Source organism: Triticum dicoccoides, chromosome 6A, assembly GCF_002162155.2.
Source record: "Triticum dicoccoides isolate Atlit2015 ecotype Zavitan chromosome 6A, WEW_v2.0, whole genome shotgun sequence".
NCBI lineage: Eukaryota > Viridiplantae > Streptophyta > Magnoliopsida > Poales > Poaceae > Triticum > Triticum dicoccoides.
Genome location: NC_041390.1, coordinates 2,080,508 through 2,094,678, shown reverse-complemented (window position 1 = coordinate 2,094,678; position 14,171 = coordinate 2,080,508). Strand labels below are relative to the sequence as shown.

The following is a 14,171-nucleotide window of genomic DNA, read 5'->3' as shown; positions in this document are numbered from 1 at the left end:
CGGGGCGCCAAGGATGGTGGCGGCGGGGCCTCGGTTGCCCTGCCTCTGCGTGGGGAACCTCGAATCTGGAGCGGCGACTCCATTGGCAAGGCTCGGCCGGCTAGCAGCCGTGCGGGCGGTGGATCTGGCGTCCTGGCAACGCGGGCGGCGGGATCCGGTGGTCATTGGCGGTCGGCGGCGGCTTCTGCGGCGGTCGGTGCGCGCGATCTGGTGCCTCCCCTCCTCCCCTGTTCGGTGTGCGGGCCAGCCTGGTCGGGCCGCGCTTCCTCTTGGTCGCCGGTTCTGTACAGGAGGCGCTGTTGGTGGCAGGGATCTAGTCCAGGCGAAATCCCTGGTCGGCCATGACCGGCCGCGCCGACGGCGACGCCTGAGGGCGTCGTTCCCCTCCTTGGAGGCGTCGGTATGGACTGATCTCCTCACTTCCCCTTCCACCAGGTCTCCCGGGAGAAAGCCCTAACTTTGTTGGGTGGCGGCGGCGCTCACGACGCCGTTCCCTTCTTGAAGGCGCTGCTTTGGGAACCTTGGGGTTGGGTGGCGCTTGTGGATGGTGGGCGACGGTGGTGGTGCGGCCCTATTCTAGCAAGGATTTACGTCCGTTGCTTGGAGATGGACTCGCGTAGGTGGTGGTCGTCGTCTGGCGTCGTGGTGGCGTCAATGGCAGAGGACCTGCCAAGTCTCGCGTAGGTGGAGGTCATTGTTTGGCGTCGTGGTGGCGTCGTTGGCGGAGGACCTGCCAAGGTTGTCACCTCATTCTGCTCTGAAGATGGACCAGTGGAAGATGGTGGCGACGACACATGTGAGTGCGTCGGACCGGTTTGAGTCCCGGACTCGGCAAATGGCTTGGTCGGGGCCTCCGGCTTTAGATGTTAGGCTTAGGTGAGAGGTTTGAGTATGTGGCCCAACTTGCACCCCTTCATCATTTGGATAGGAGTAGCGGCAGATGTTGCCAAAATGGCGGATTCAGGCGTATAGTTGTTCTACTTTGTAAGGTCCTCGAGAATAATCAATAAAATGGCCGCATGCATCTCCCTGATGCAGAGGCCGGGGGTCATCCTCCTTTTCTAAAAAAGAGAAGGTACTAGTAACTCCTTCTAACCCTTTTTATGTGGCGTTATTGGTTTGTGTGATTTAACTTTGACCAGTAATTTCATTTATAATATATGGTGTCATCTAACCAAACGAGCCCTAAGCAGCTATGCTTTTTTTTGAATGAAAGGGGGTTGCCCCCCTGCCCCATTTTATTGAAGCAGACCGCAACCAGTTTACAGACTACAAAGTTTTAGGCATCGATTTCCATACAGAGCATCTAACTCAAAAGATAAAGGCTACAGCCAACAGAACAGACCCTGTCCAGGACACAAACTTGTCCAACACTGAAAGTCCCAGAGAACCAACAAGAAAACAGGAAAATGAAGAAGATCGGGGTCCAAGTCAGATCTTCAGTGCTTCATCCTCTCCAGCGTCCTGATTACTCAGTTGGTCTCCCCCAGCCTCATCTCCAAGCGATCCGGAGGAGTTCCCCACACCGCTTGTCCAGCAGTAGGATGCATCGTTGCAGCAGAGTTGCTTGCCCATCGTCGCAGAGAACTTTCCACTGGTATAAATAATATCTTAGTTTTGCAAGAATGCATTTCACACTTCTCCATTTGCGTCCCTGAAAACAAAATTCATTTCTCAGTCTCCACAAGCTCCACAAGGTAGCAGTTGTTGTCAGATTTAAAACAGCCTTTTCTTTATGCACATGCCAGAAGGACATAACTCTTTCAAAACAAGATATGCTGTCAATATTAAAAAAATTCTACAACAAGGTTCCAAACTTGCTGGGCCACCACACAGTCAAACAGCAGGTGTTGAACAGTTTCAGGTTTAGAGCAAAATAAACAGGAAGGATCTTCTACTTCCCTTCTCTTCGCAAGATTATCTCTAGCAAGTATCTTATTATGAATACAAAGCCATAGGAAGATATGAATGTTCTGTGGACATAGGATTCTCCACATTTTTGTACTAACACTAGAAGCTATCCCACCAAAATTGATCTGTTTGTAAAAAGATTTTACTGAGAAAGTCCCACTAGGTTCTAGCCCCCAAATGGGGATGTCCACTTCATATGATGGAGGGCACTGTTTGATCATATAGACAAGTTGATCCCAACGATTCATCCCCAGCATGTCAACACATCTCCTAAATGTTAATTTCAAATCATTCCCAACCCAAACTTGGGCTACAGTACTATCAACCTGGTTACAAATACTAAACAAGTCCCAGAACTGCACTTTAAGGGAACAACCCCCCACCCACACATCATGCCAAAAACTAATGGGTTTTCCATCACCCAGCTTCCATCTATAGAATGTTTTTGCAGCTGCCATTGCCCAAGTAATGCTCTTCCAAAAGGTAGAGCCCCCTTCACTTTTAGCCCAGAGGAGGTTTGGGGAATTAACTCTATATTTATACAGGAGAAGTTTAGACCAATCTGAGTCAGGGTTATTAAAAAATCTTTTACCCCAAGAAGCTAACAATGCCATATTATATTCCTTAATATTGGGTACCCCCAAACCTCCAAGCTCCTTCCTCCTAGCAATTAAGCCCTAGTTAGCCAGGTGGTATTTGTGTTGATCACCCACATTTCCACAAAAGAAGTGAGCCATTTGTGAGTTAATGGCATTGATTGCCCACTTAGGGAATTTGATCACAAACATCAAGTAAGCAGGAATGCTAATCACACAAGCACATAGCAAAATAATTTTTCCTTTATAAGTAAGATATCTCCCCAGCCAGCCAGATATCCCTTTAATGATTCTATCAATGATAGGTTGGAGATCCTCTCTTTTTAATTTATCATAGTGCAGAGGCACTCCCAAATACTTAATAGGAAAAGATCCTTTTTTACAACAGAAATTTTGAGCAAACTCACTAGCAACTGCATCATCTACATTTATAGTCATGAGATCACTTTTGTGGATGTTGATTTTCATACCAGATAAGTTTTCAAAACATGACAAAAGCCATTTAAAATTCCTTGCTTTCTGAGTAGAATTTTCCAAGAAGAGTATGGTGTCATCTGCATATTGCAGACTAACCACACCTCCAGGGATCACATGGGGCAGAAGCCCAGAAATTACATTTTGAGAAGTAGCTTTCTTGAGCATTTTTGTAAAAACATCAGCAACAAGGTTAAACAGTAGGGGAGAGTGCGGGTCCCCTTGTTTGAGACCTTTCCCTCCTACAAAGTAGGGACTAGTGGTGTCATTAATCCTCACACTAAAAGTGCTATTAACAAGCATGCTCTTAATCCAAGCAATCCACTTAGGACCAAAACCGCTCGAATGGAGCATATCGAACAAGAATTCCCAGCTAACCCTATCATATGCCTTCTTGTAATCTAATTTGAGAACCAAACCTTGAGAACCTGACTTTTTAATTTCATGAATCACTTCATGGGCCATAACCACACTCTCAAAAATATATATCCCCTTAATGAAAGCAGTTTGGTTAGAAGAGATCAACCTGCGTCCCACAGGGGAGACCCTATTTGTCATGGCTTTAGAGAAGTTTTTTATCCCACAATTACTCAAACTAATAGGACGAAACTTCTTCATCTCTCTGGCATCTGCCTCTTTAGGAATGAGAACAATCAGAGCAAAATTTAAACGCTGTAAGTCCAGCTTCCCCTCTTCAAAGTCTCTAACTAGGGCCATGAAATATGTTTTAATAACTTCCCAAAATGTTTGGTAGAACAAGAAGGAAAACCCATCAGGGCCAGGGGCACCATGGGCATAAGATCCAAAAATTGCCTCCTTAATTTCCTCCTTGGAAAAGCTCTTTTGTAAGTGGTCATTTTCTTCCTGAGTAACTAATTCATCTTCCTCCCAAAAGGAAGGCCAAGACAGATATTATGTTTGATTTCAAAACAGAACAAATTTTTATAATAAGAAGTAGCCACCTCCAGCATTTCCTGAGTAGTATAAACTGAGCCATTTTCCCCAACCAGCTCGGATAAATGGTTTTTTCTGTGTCTGTGGTTGGCCATCGCATGAAAATATGCATTATTCTTATCCCCGTCAATAATTCGACGATCTCTGGAGCATTGCCACAAGGCAGTTTCCTCTTTGCTCCAGATCAGTGTGAGTTCTTTCCTAATTTCTTCCATCCTGATTTTATCTCCATCATCGATCTGGTTCCTTTCAGAGAATACGTCAAGAATATCAAATTCGAGCAAAAGCTCTCTCTTCCTTTTCTTAGTTTCCGCCTCAATGTTAATACTCCAACCTCTAGCTTTCTTCCTAAAGAGTTTACTTTTATTCATCCAAATATCCATAGCTGTTTTACCAGGGACCGAAGTGTTCCAAGTATCAATCACCATTTTTTTAAAATTAGGGTGGTCAAGCCACCATTTTTCAAAGCGAAAAATCCTCGGGGAGGTAACACTCCGAGCTCCTGTGTCCAAAAGCAACGGTGTATGATCACTCCCTACCCGAGGGAGCGGAGTAAGCACTGATAAAGGGAAGTGGGCATCCCAGTTCAGAGAAAAAAAACCTATCTATAGTTGCAAAAATGGGATTATCTTGATTATTACTCCATGTAAATTTCCTATTTGCAACATTGATTTCCATAAGACACCATTTATTAATCCAGTCATTGAAGAGGTACGTAAACTGGTTGTTAATAATACCATTGTTCTTGTCAGCCGTGGACCTAACTAGATTAACCCCCCCCCCCCCAGCAAAACTGGATAAGTAAGCCCATCCATGATATCATGTAATTCAGCAAAGAATTCAAGCTTAAGCTCATTATATGAAGTACCATATATAGCAACAAGATGCCAAACAAAACCATCTGATTTATTTTTCAGAGTTGCAACAATGCAAAACTTCTTATTAACAAACCCAATCACTTTGAACAAATCACTTTTGAGACCCACAAGGATCCCACCAGTTGTGTTAATAGCAGGGAGATAATGCCAGTCAAATGCTATTCTACGAGAAATACCATTGAGGATATGAGCATCAATGATCTCCTTTTTGGTTTCCGAAAAACACAGTAAATCTACCTGATTACTACAAATAAAATCTCCCAGGCACTGAATTTTACTAGGTTGACATAAACCACGAATGTTCCAGAAAGATCCTATCATTTAAACTTAAGAGGGTGGGATAAGCCACAAGGCTTTTTCTTGGTTTTCAAGGCAGGGAATTCCACAAGTGAACCAACAGTGCCAATTGGTTCAGTATCTGGGGTATCCTTTTGCCCAGAAACAGGGGTAGAGTCATTCACTTCCAACAAATCTAAATTATCAAGGAGAACAATCTCTGGATTTTCATTAGCAAATTGCAAGCATATAAGTTTCTCATTGTTAATAAGGTCAAGAATAATATTCTTTTGTTCTTCCTCATTGTTACCAATGCATAAATCAACTTTAGAAGTATGAGAAGCAAGTTCATTAGGATCAAGGATGGCAAATGATTTACCTTTGAATGTGGCTGGTATTTCCAAATTCTTCTTCACCATGTATGCAGATGTCTTGTCCATGATCTTAATATTCCCATGAGTTCTGGTCCTTGGTTTATCAGCAAGCACTGGGCCCCAGGTAGGTGAGTTTTTGATGTTGATTTTTTTTCTTGACCACAGTGTCTGCTCTTTCCAGGGAATCAAGTAGTGATCTTTTAACTGAATTCGTTGCCAAAGTTAGATCTTCTGGTAAACATTCCATTCCCATATTGATGTTATCCTCCTCCACATCAGCTTCCTCCATCTCAAACTTGCTAAGTTGTTCGGAACAATAGTCCAAATAGACTGACAGAGCATCAGTTTTTTCAAACCTCGAATTTGGTTCAGTTTCATCTCCATCAACTTTCACTGGTGTCCAGGCTTTGAAGCGACCAGAGATCATTACTTGCATTGCATTAATTGGGCTAGCTGGACGGACTTCCACTGCAGAAGCAGTCACTTGAGATATGGTTTTGTTCGAGCTAGTTGGGTAATCTGTCTTGGTACGAAAATTGGCCTTGTCCAATTCATCAATTGCCTCATCATCGTCTTCTTCCATGCCCTCTTTATCCTCAGCATCCTTACTGTTATTTTCATAAAAGCTCTTGAAAATACCATTCCAGTCCACATCCACAAGGATACCAAAGCAAGCAGTGATCTGGGCAAAGACTTTCCACGCACACCACTTAGGTGGGATACCATCAATCTGCACCCAGGCTTCAGTAAGTGCCCCAAACTCATCCAGCATACCTTCCCATTCACAGATCTTAACAGATACTCCAGCAATAGGCAGTTCAAAAGGAGGGAATTCAATTAGGTCATCCACATTCTTCCAAAGTGGGAACCATAATAGGAATTCTTGTTTTCCACCTCTCTGATTTGCCATGGCCATTCCTTGTTCTTACAGAAGATTCCATTCAGTTGTGTTAGCAGATCAGAGGCAGAAACCTCTCCCTTAACCACCTTAAGAACAACACAATTTTTGTAATTTAGCCAACTAGACTCGGCTGCCACAGGAACTTCAATATGTTAAAACCCCTGTCCAGAAGAAGCACTTCCAAAATAAGTAGCAGCAGGTTGTGGTTTTGCCCAGGCAGCGCAGTTGTTAACGTTATGGTTCCCAGCGCAGATAAAACACTTTTTTGGCTCCACACAATTTCCCACATAGTGACCAGGCCAACTACAATTCAAGCAGATCATATCTTTGTATTTTGGATCAAGAGGCTTTACCACTGGGGGCGGTGGGAGAGGTGGTGGGGCAGCGACAGCCGGAGGGACAACTTGGGCTTGGTTCCCCTGGTTTGACTTGATCGCCCCCTGCTGACCTGGTTTCCCGGCAGCGCCCACCGCAGCGGTAATAGACTTCCCCTCCTGAGGATTGGGCTTCTTCCCCGGTGGTGGCCGACGATTTCTCTGCGGCATCTGACCACGGTTCTCCATCCCGCTCTTAACAGCTTCAACGAACGATCTAGGAAACCTAAGGTCCTCGGCGGAGATTTTGAAGATGGTAGGGGTAGGATCAAATGGAATAACAAAGGAAATCGGGAAGCAGTTTTGGACCGAAAACTTCTTTGAGTGGAACAGATCTTTCCTCACCCAAAACAATTTGGGGATGGCGTATTTAGGGTTTGGAGGTAGCTACCTAGGTTTATGTAGGCGGCGGTTGCGGGTTGGGGAAGGGATAACCCAAGGCTGACCAAAGAAATTCGCCACCTCCTCTCCAAACCCGTTTGCCGAAGCAGAAAACGTCTTACGAGTACCCGCTTTCTTCCCAACCACACACCCCCGGATCAACAGAGATGGCGTGGGGTTTGGCCCTACCGCAGTGACTGGTTGGTTTGAACGCAGTCCCGCCTCCCTCGCACAGGCGAGCTCATCGGAGTTAGAACAGGTCACTGAAATCGGCGCATCAGACAGGATTCACGACGCTCTCAGGGTGGGTGAGGCCTCGCAATGGCTACACGAAGGGACAACCCTTTCAATTGTATCAAACCCACTTGTCTTACTAAATCTCCCATCCAGAATAATCTGGGAATCCCCAATTGAATGAAGTTTAGATCGAGCGCTGAAAACATCTGAACAGGATTTAGATCAATTTTTTTGTACCTTAGAATGAGGTTTCTCCCCGCGGTCACCCCGCCATGGTGGAGGCTCCAGGGTGGAACCCCTGATCCTCCTGTGCCCTGTTTGCAGAGCGGGGACACCCTGCGAGGGCCATGCGCTGGGTTGCTGAAGCTTCAAGGAGCCCTGGGGAGGACGGCCCCCGTCGGTAGCGCCTCCGGTGGGATGCGGGAGATCTGCAGCACCGGTGGAGGCCGGATGTTGAGCCTTGACGGAGAGCTTGACTTGAATCGCGCCCATCTCGCCGCCTGCCTTGGGTCCGACGATTCCGCCTCCTGAATCGCCCAGAAGATGAACTCGTAGTCCATCCCGCCATCGTCACCCGCAAAGCGAGCGCGCTCCTCGAATGTTGCCCGACGCAGGATCTCCATGAAGTTCTCGGGCCACTTGGAGCGGTTCGGGAATCTCTCCCTCACCACCCGCCGCATCTCCGCAATCGCTTCCGGCGACGACACATCGATCTCTGGGAGCGTCGCCACCGGCGATGGGGGCTAAGGCGGCGCCGCCACCTGATGCACGGGTCGCACTCGCCGCGCCCTCGCCCTGCGTCGCGCTCTTCCCACCATCGCGCTTGCCAGATCTGGCCATGGTATGCGGGGGGCTGTGTCTCGATCTGAGATGTGGAGGTGGGGGATGGGAATCAGGGGAGCTATGCTTCCTTGGTGTTGGAGCGGATAGATTATTTTCCAGTGTATTTCCTTTGGTTTTGCCACAACGGGGCAGATTCCTGTTTTCTAACTTCCAATCCATGTCTGTTATAGGAGTTCTTCCTAAAGGATCCATACATTGAGATCCAAGATCGATCAATTCCGCCATGGAGGTGGTGACTGGGGCCATGGGAAGCCTGCTCCCTAAGCTCGGGGAGCTGCTCATGGGGGAGTACAAGCTGCAAAAGGGTGTCAAGTCCCTCGAGAGGGAGATGAAGAGCATGAACGCTGCCCGTGTCAAGGTGGCGGAGGTGCCAAGAGACCAGCTAGACAACCAGGTCATCATCTGGGCTGATGAGCTCAGGGAGCTATCATATGACATGGAGGATGTCGTCGACAACTTCCTGCTGTGCGTCGAGGGATCGGAATCCGATGTCGTCGCCGACTCAAACAAGCTCAAACGGCTAGCGGGGGACATGTCCAACTTGTTCACCAAAGGCAAGACTCGCCATCAGATTGCCAATGCTATCAGGGACATTAAGAACCGTGCCCAAGAGGTGGCTGACCGACGTGATAGATACAGGGTTGACGATGTTGTTGCCAATGCAGCTGGCAAAGACAAGGTTGATCCTCGTGTCTTGGCTTTGTACAAGGATCAGAAAGAGCTTGTTGACATTGAAGACGCACGGGACGAGCTAACCAAGAGACTCAGATATGGTCCCAAGCAGCAGCAGAAGATGAAGATAGTCTCTATTGTTGGACCTGGCGGACTTGGCAAGACTACACTTGCTAGGTAGTGTACGATAAGCTTCAAACACAATTCGAATACAAAGCTTTTGTTCCGGTGGGTCGAAACCCTACATTAAAGAAAGTTATCAAGGATATCCTCTTGGAAGTTGACAATAATGGGCGTATGGGTGATGTGTCCGCATTGGATGAAAGACAACTCGTCAACAAACTCCGTCGACTATTGGAGAATGCAAGGTATGTTGGAAATATGCCCTAGAGGCAATAATAAAAAGGTTATTATTATATTTCCTTGTTCATGATAATTCTCTATTGTTCATGATATAATTGTGTTATCCGGAAATCGTAATACATGTGTGAATACATAGACCACAACATGTCCCTAGTGAACCTCTAGTTGACTAGCTCGTTGATCAATAGATGGTTATGGTTTCCTAACCATGGACATAGGATGTCATTGATAACGGGATCACATCATTAGGATAATGATGTGATGGACAAGACCCAATCCTAAGCATAGCACAAGATCGTGTAGTTCGTCTGCTAAAGCTTTTCTAATGTCAAGTATCCTTTTCTTAGACCATGAGATTGTGCAACTCCCGGATACCGTAAGGGTACTTTGGGTGTGCCAAACGTCACAACGTAACTGGGTGGCTATAAAGGTACACTACGGGTATCCCCGAAAGTATCTGTTGGGTTGGCACGAATCGAGACTGGGATTTGTCACTCCGTATGACGGAGAGGTATCTCTGAGCCCACTCGGTAGGACATCATCATAATGAGCTCAATGTGATCAAGGAGTTGTTCACGGGATGATGTGTTACGGGAACGAGTAAAGAGACTTTCTGTAACGAGATTGAACAAGGTATCGGTATACCGACGATCGAATCCCGGGCAAGTATCGTACCGATAGACAAAGGGAATTGTATACGTGATTGATTGAATCCTCGACATCGTGGTTCATCCGATGAGATTATCCTGGAGCATGTGGGAGCCAACATGGGTATCCAGATCCCGCTGTTGGTTATTGACCGGAGAGTTGTCCCGATCATGTCTACGTGTCTCCCGAGCCCGTAGGGTCTACACACTTAAGGTTCGGTGACGCTAGAGTTGTAGAGATATTAGTATGCGGTTAACCGAAAGTTGTTCGGAGTCTCGTTTGAGATCTCGGACGTCACGAGGAGTTCCGGAATGGTCTGGAGGTAAAGATTTATATATAGGAAGTCCAATTTCGGCCACCGGGAGGGTTTCGGGGGTCACCGATATTGTACCGGGACCACCGGAAGGGTCCCGGGGTCCATCGGGTGGGGCCACCTATCCCGGAGGGCCCCATGGGCTGAAGTGGCGTGGGAACCAGCCCCTGGTGGGCTGGTGCGCCCCACCCAAGGGCCCAAGGCGCCTAGGGTTGGAAACCTAGGGGGCCGTTGCCCCCGAGGGGGCATGCGCCCCCTGGTTGGAAACCCTAAGGGGGCCGTTGCCCCTCGAGGGGCCGCCGCCCCCCTCTAGATGGGATCTCTAAGGGGGCATGCGCCCCCTAGCCCCTATATATAGTGGAGGGGAGGGAGGGCAGCCGCACCCTAAGCCCTGGCGCCTCCCTCTCCCTCCCGTGACACCTCTTCCTTCTCCAGTAGCGCTTGGCAAAGCCCTGCTGGAATCCCGCTGCTTCCACCACCACGCCGTCGTGATGCTGGATCTCCATCAACTTCTCCTCCCCCCTTGCTGGATCAAGAAGGAGGAGACGTCTCAGCTCCGTACGTGTGTTGAACGCGGAGGTGCCGTCCGTTCGGCGCTAGGATCATCGGTGATTTGGATCACGACGAGTACGACTCCATCAACCCCGTTCTCTTAAATGCTTCCGCTCGCGATCTACAAGGGTATGTAGATGCACTCATCTCTCTCTCTCTCTCTCTCGTTGCTAGATGACTCCATAGATTGATCTTGGTGATGTGTAAAAAAATTTAAATTTCTGCTTTGATCCCCAACAAGGTAGGCAACATCCACCTTAATTAATTTTATATCTCAGGAGAATTAGCAAATTGAGCTGACTAATCATTCCCATTACTGAGATATAATTGAAAATACCAATGATAGCATATGACGCATAGAACTTAATGTGTTACATGTAGTGACACAATGCGCCATCAAATGTTAGGATGGATGCCATCTACATGTAAATGGCAAATGCATAAAGTAAGTACTATTCCTTTCGACTCTTATCATCTAGGTGATGCATTTCAACGTCACAAGGGAATTGAATCCAATGAAGCAACCAGTTTGAAACATGTGGTTCATTTCGTTTTGACATGTTCTAAATTTGGATTTCGAGAGGCTATTGATGTTCTTATGTACTTTTAAAAAATGGAGTATATTTTACCATGTTTTCAAGCTTTAATATCATTGTGATCCTGAACAACTACCAAACATTCTCATAAGTTTGGTTTAGAACTGGAATATAAATCAGAGTTCAAACTAATTATTCAAAACCAAATTCAATATATAAAAACATATTTAATCTGAGGGATGAAGTTAATAAGAACTACAGTTTTGATTAAAAGGGATTAATCGATTTCTGCCATGCATTTTTCTAGCGGCTTGTTCACGACTTTTTTTTGTACCTGTTGTAGATTAAATGATCACATACATATTTATATTCGTTATTGAGGTGTCATGTTATGCATTTTTAAACATATTTTCTAGATGGTTTTACTACCTGATGCGTTGGTGTTGTGTTGTTGCATGTATAGGTACTTCATTGTTATTGATGACATATGGATTTATATGCATGGGAAATTATCAAATGCGCTTTCATTGATAACAATCATGGGAGCCGAGTAATCACAACTACTCGTATTCTCAATGTTGCCACAAGCACCGGCGATATTTACAAGCTAAAACCACTTTCTCAACATTTGTCTGAAGAATTATTTTATACAAGATTGTTTGGTGTGAAAGATAAATGCCCTTTTAATCAACCAGCTGAAGTATCAGACAAATTATGGTATCATGATCAGGCAGGTACAGCGGGTTTTCCTGGCTTTGTATTTTCCTACTATTGTTAAGACTTGTTGTTTCTATTGTGGCATCATCAGGAGACCAGGCATAATACTTGATCTGTACTACTTTTGTTAAGGCTTTATCAATGGTCATCATGAGGACCAGGCATGGACCGCGCGCGGGTTTTCCTGGCTTGCTACAATCCTATTTTCTTTTTTGTACCTTTTCCAAACATGTTGTTGCTATTATGGTATGTGCTGAAAAGTGGCTGAAGTCATGGTTGAATTTACAACCCACCAGGTAAATACTGAAGCCCGAGCCATGCTGTACTAGCTCAGGGTATATTACTACAGTATATTATTAGGATGTTGGCATTGGCAAAGCAAGAAAATAAATCAGGCCCAAAAATCTCACACCAATCTGGCAGAGTTCACCATCTACAGGTGCAGCTAGCAAAATAAATCAGGCAGGACACAAGACCTCACATGTCAAATGCTGTACTAGCTCAGGGTATATTACTACAGTATATTATTAGTGGCGCACCGTCGGAGGCTCCGCCGGAAGGGACCTCGACCTGGGCGAACTCGGCATGGGCGTTGTTTGTCGTCCAATGCGGTCAACGATCTGATGGCCCACACCAATTCCTACGATTGGGTGAAAAAAACAAATACGGGCGCCCATATATCTTGCCTTCAGCGACTCCAACTTCATATTCGCCAAGGGGCGAGTGAGATGGGCAGGCCCACGCGCGCTGGAGACCACAGCCTGTTTTTCTCTCCTTTTCTACGTTTCTGTTTTCGCTTAACATTTGGAAAATGTAGAACAAGTATTGAAAAAATGTTGAGCGAGTATTTGAAAAATGTTGGACAAATATTTGATAGTGTTGAATAAGTATTAAAAAAATGTTGAACAAGCATTTGGATAATATTGAACGTGTATACCAAAAATGTTGATCAATTATTAAACAAATGATGATTTTTTTATCATGTATATAAAAATGCTAATCAAGCATTTGAGAAAATACTGAACAACTGTTTGAAAAAAATATTAATCGAGTGTTTACAAAATATTGAATGTGTATAGAAAAAATGTTGACCATATATTCGAAATTATTTAATCTTTTTATTTAAAAACTATTAATCAAGTATTTAAAATGTATACCAAAAATGTTGACCATGTTTTTTTTACAAATGTCCAGGAACAATGTTGACCGTGTATTCAAAAAATGTGTAGAAACAAAAATAAGCCAGAGAAAAAGAAAATAAAAAACAAAACCGAAGAAACAAATGCAAAAGAGACTGAAAAGCCGATAAAAATGAAAGAAACATAAGAAAAAGAAAAAGAAAGATCGGAGAATGTATAACAAAAACCAAAGATAAAAGTAAAAAAAATGAAAAAAACGGAGAGAACCAAATAAAAATGAAGCAAAAGAATGAAAAGAAACGAACCGGTAAAAACAAGGAAGAAACGAAGAAAACCCTTTTTCCAAAAACCAATAAAACTTGCATTTGAAAGCAGAGAAAAAAACAGATAAAAAGGGTGAAAAAAAGGAAAAAGAAAAAACAATGGAAAACCAGACTGTGTCACCTCAAGTAGAACGAGCCATACATTTCATCAGTAATCCAACTGTAGCATAGTGGTTAGTTGCTTTGCGAATTACTCAGCAGATCAGGGATCGGATCACATTCCCCCTCTCAATGCATGCTCATTTTTCGTCACTACGGCATAAATTCCCTAAAATACATAGCCTAAAACAATATCAAATACATACATTTGCTTGCAGGGCACAACTTTTGCTTGTTCATTTTTCGTCCCACAATAGATCTGCAGGACAGAAGACCTCACGTGTCGGTTGGAGCTGGCGTCCGTCGAGGCGCCGACGCTCGACGTGGGCCGCGGGGGGGCTCCACCTACCCCGAACTCAGCGTGGGCGTTGTTTGTCGTCTGATGCGGTCAATGAACTGATGTCCTACGTTAATTCCTAGGATTGGGTGCCACCAAAAATACGGGAGCCCCTATATCTCGCGTCCAGCGAGTCCAACTTCCCAGTTCTTCGGCGCAGTTTCGGCGAGTGATCTCGGCCTGCCCATGCACGCGGGAGGCACAGTCTGTGTTGTTCTGTTTTTGTTGTTTTTAGGTTTTTTGTTTTTGTGTTTTTCTTTATTTATATTTTTG

At 45.2% G+C, this 14,171-nt stretch overlaps 1 pseudogene; it reads left to right on the top strand.

The window, feature by feature from the left end:
- The first annotated feature begins 8,422 nt into the window (after positions 1–8,422).
- On the top strand, positions 8,423–12,105 carry LOC119318879 (annotated as a pseudogene).
- Positions 12,106–14,171: the final 2,066 nt, after the last annotated feature.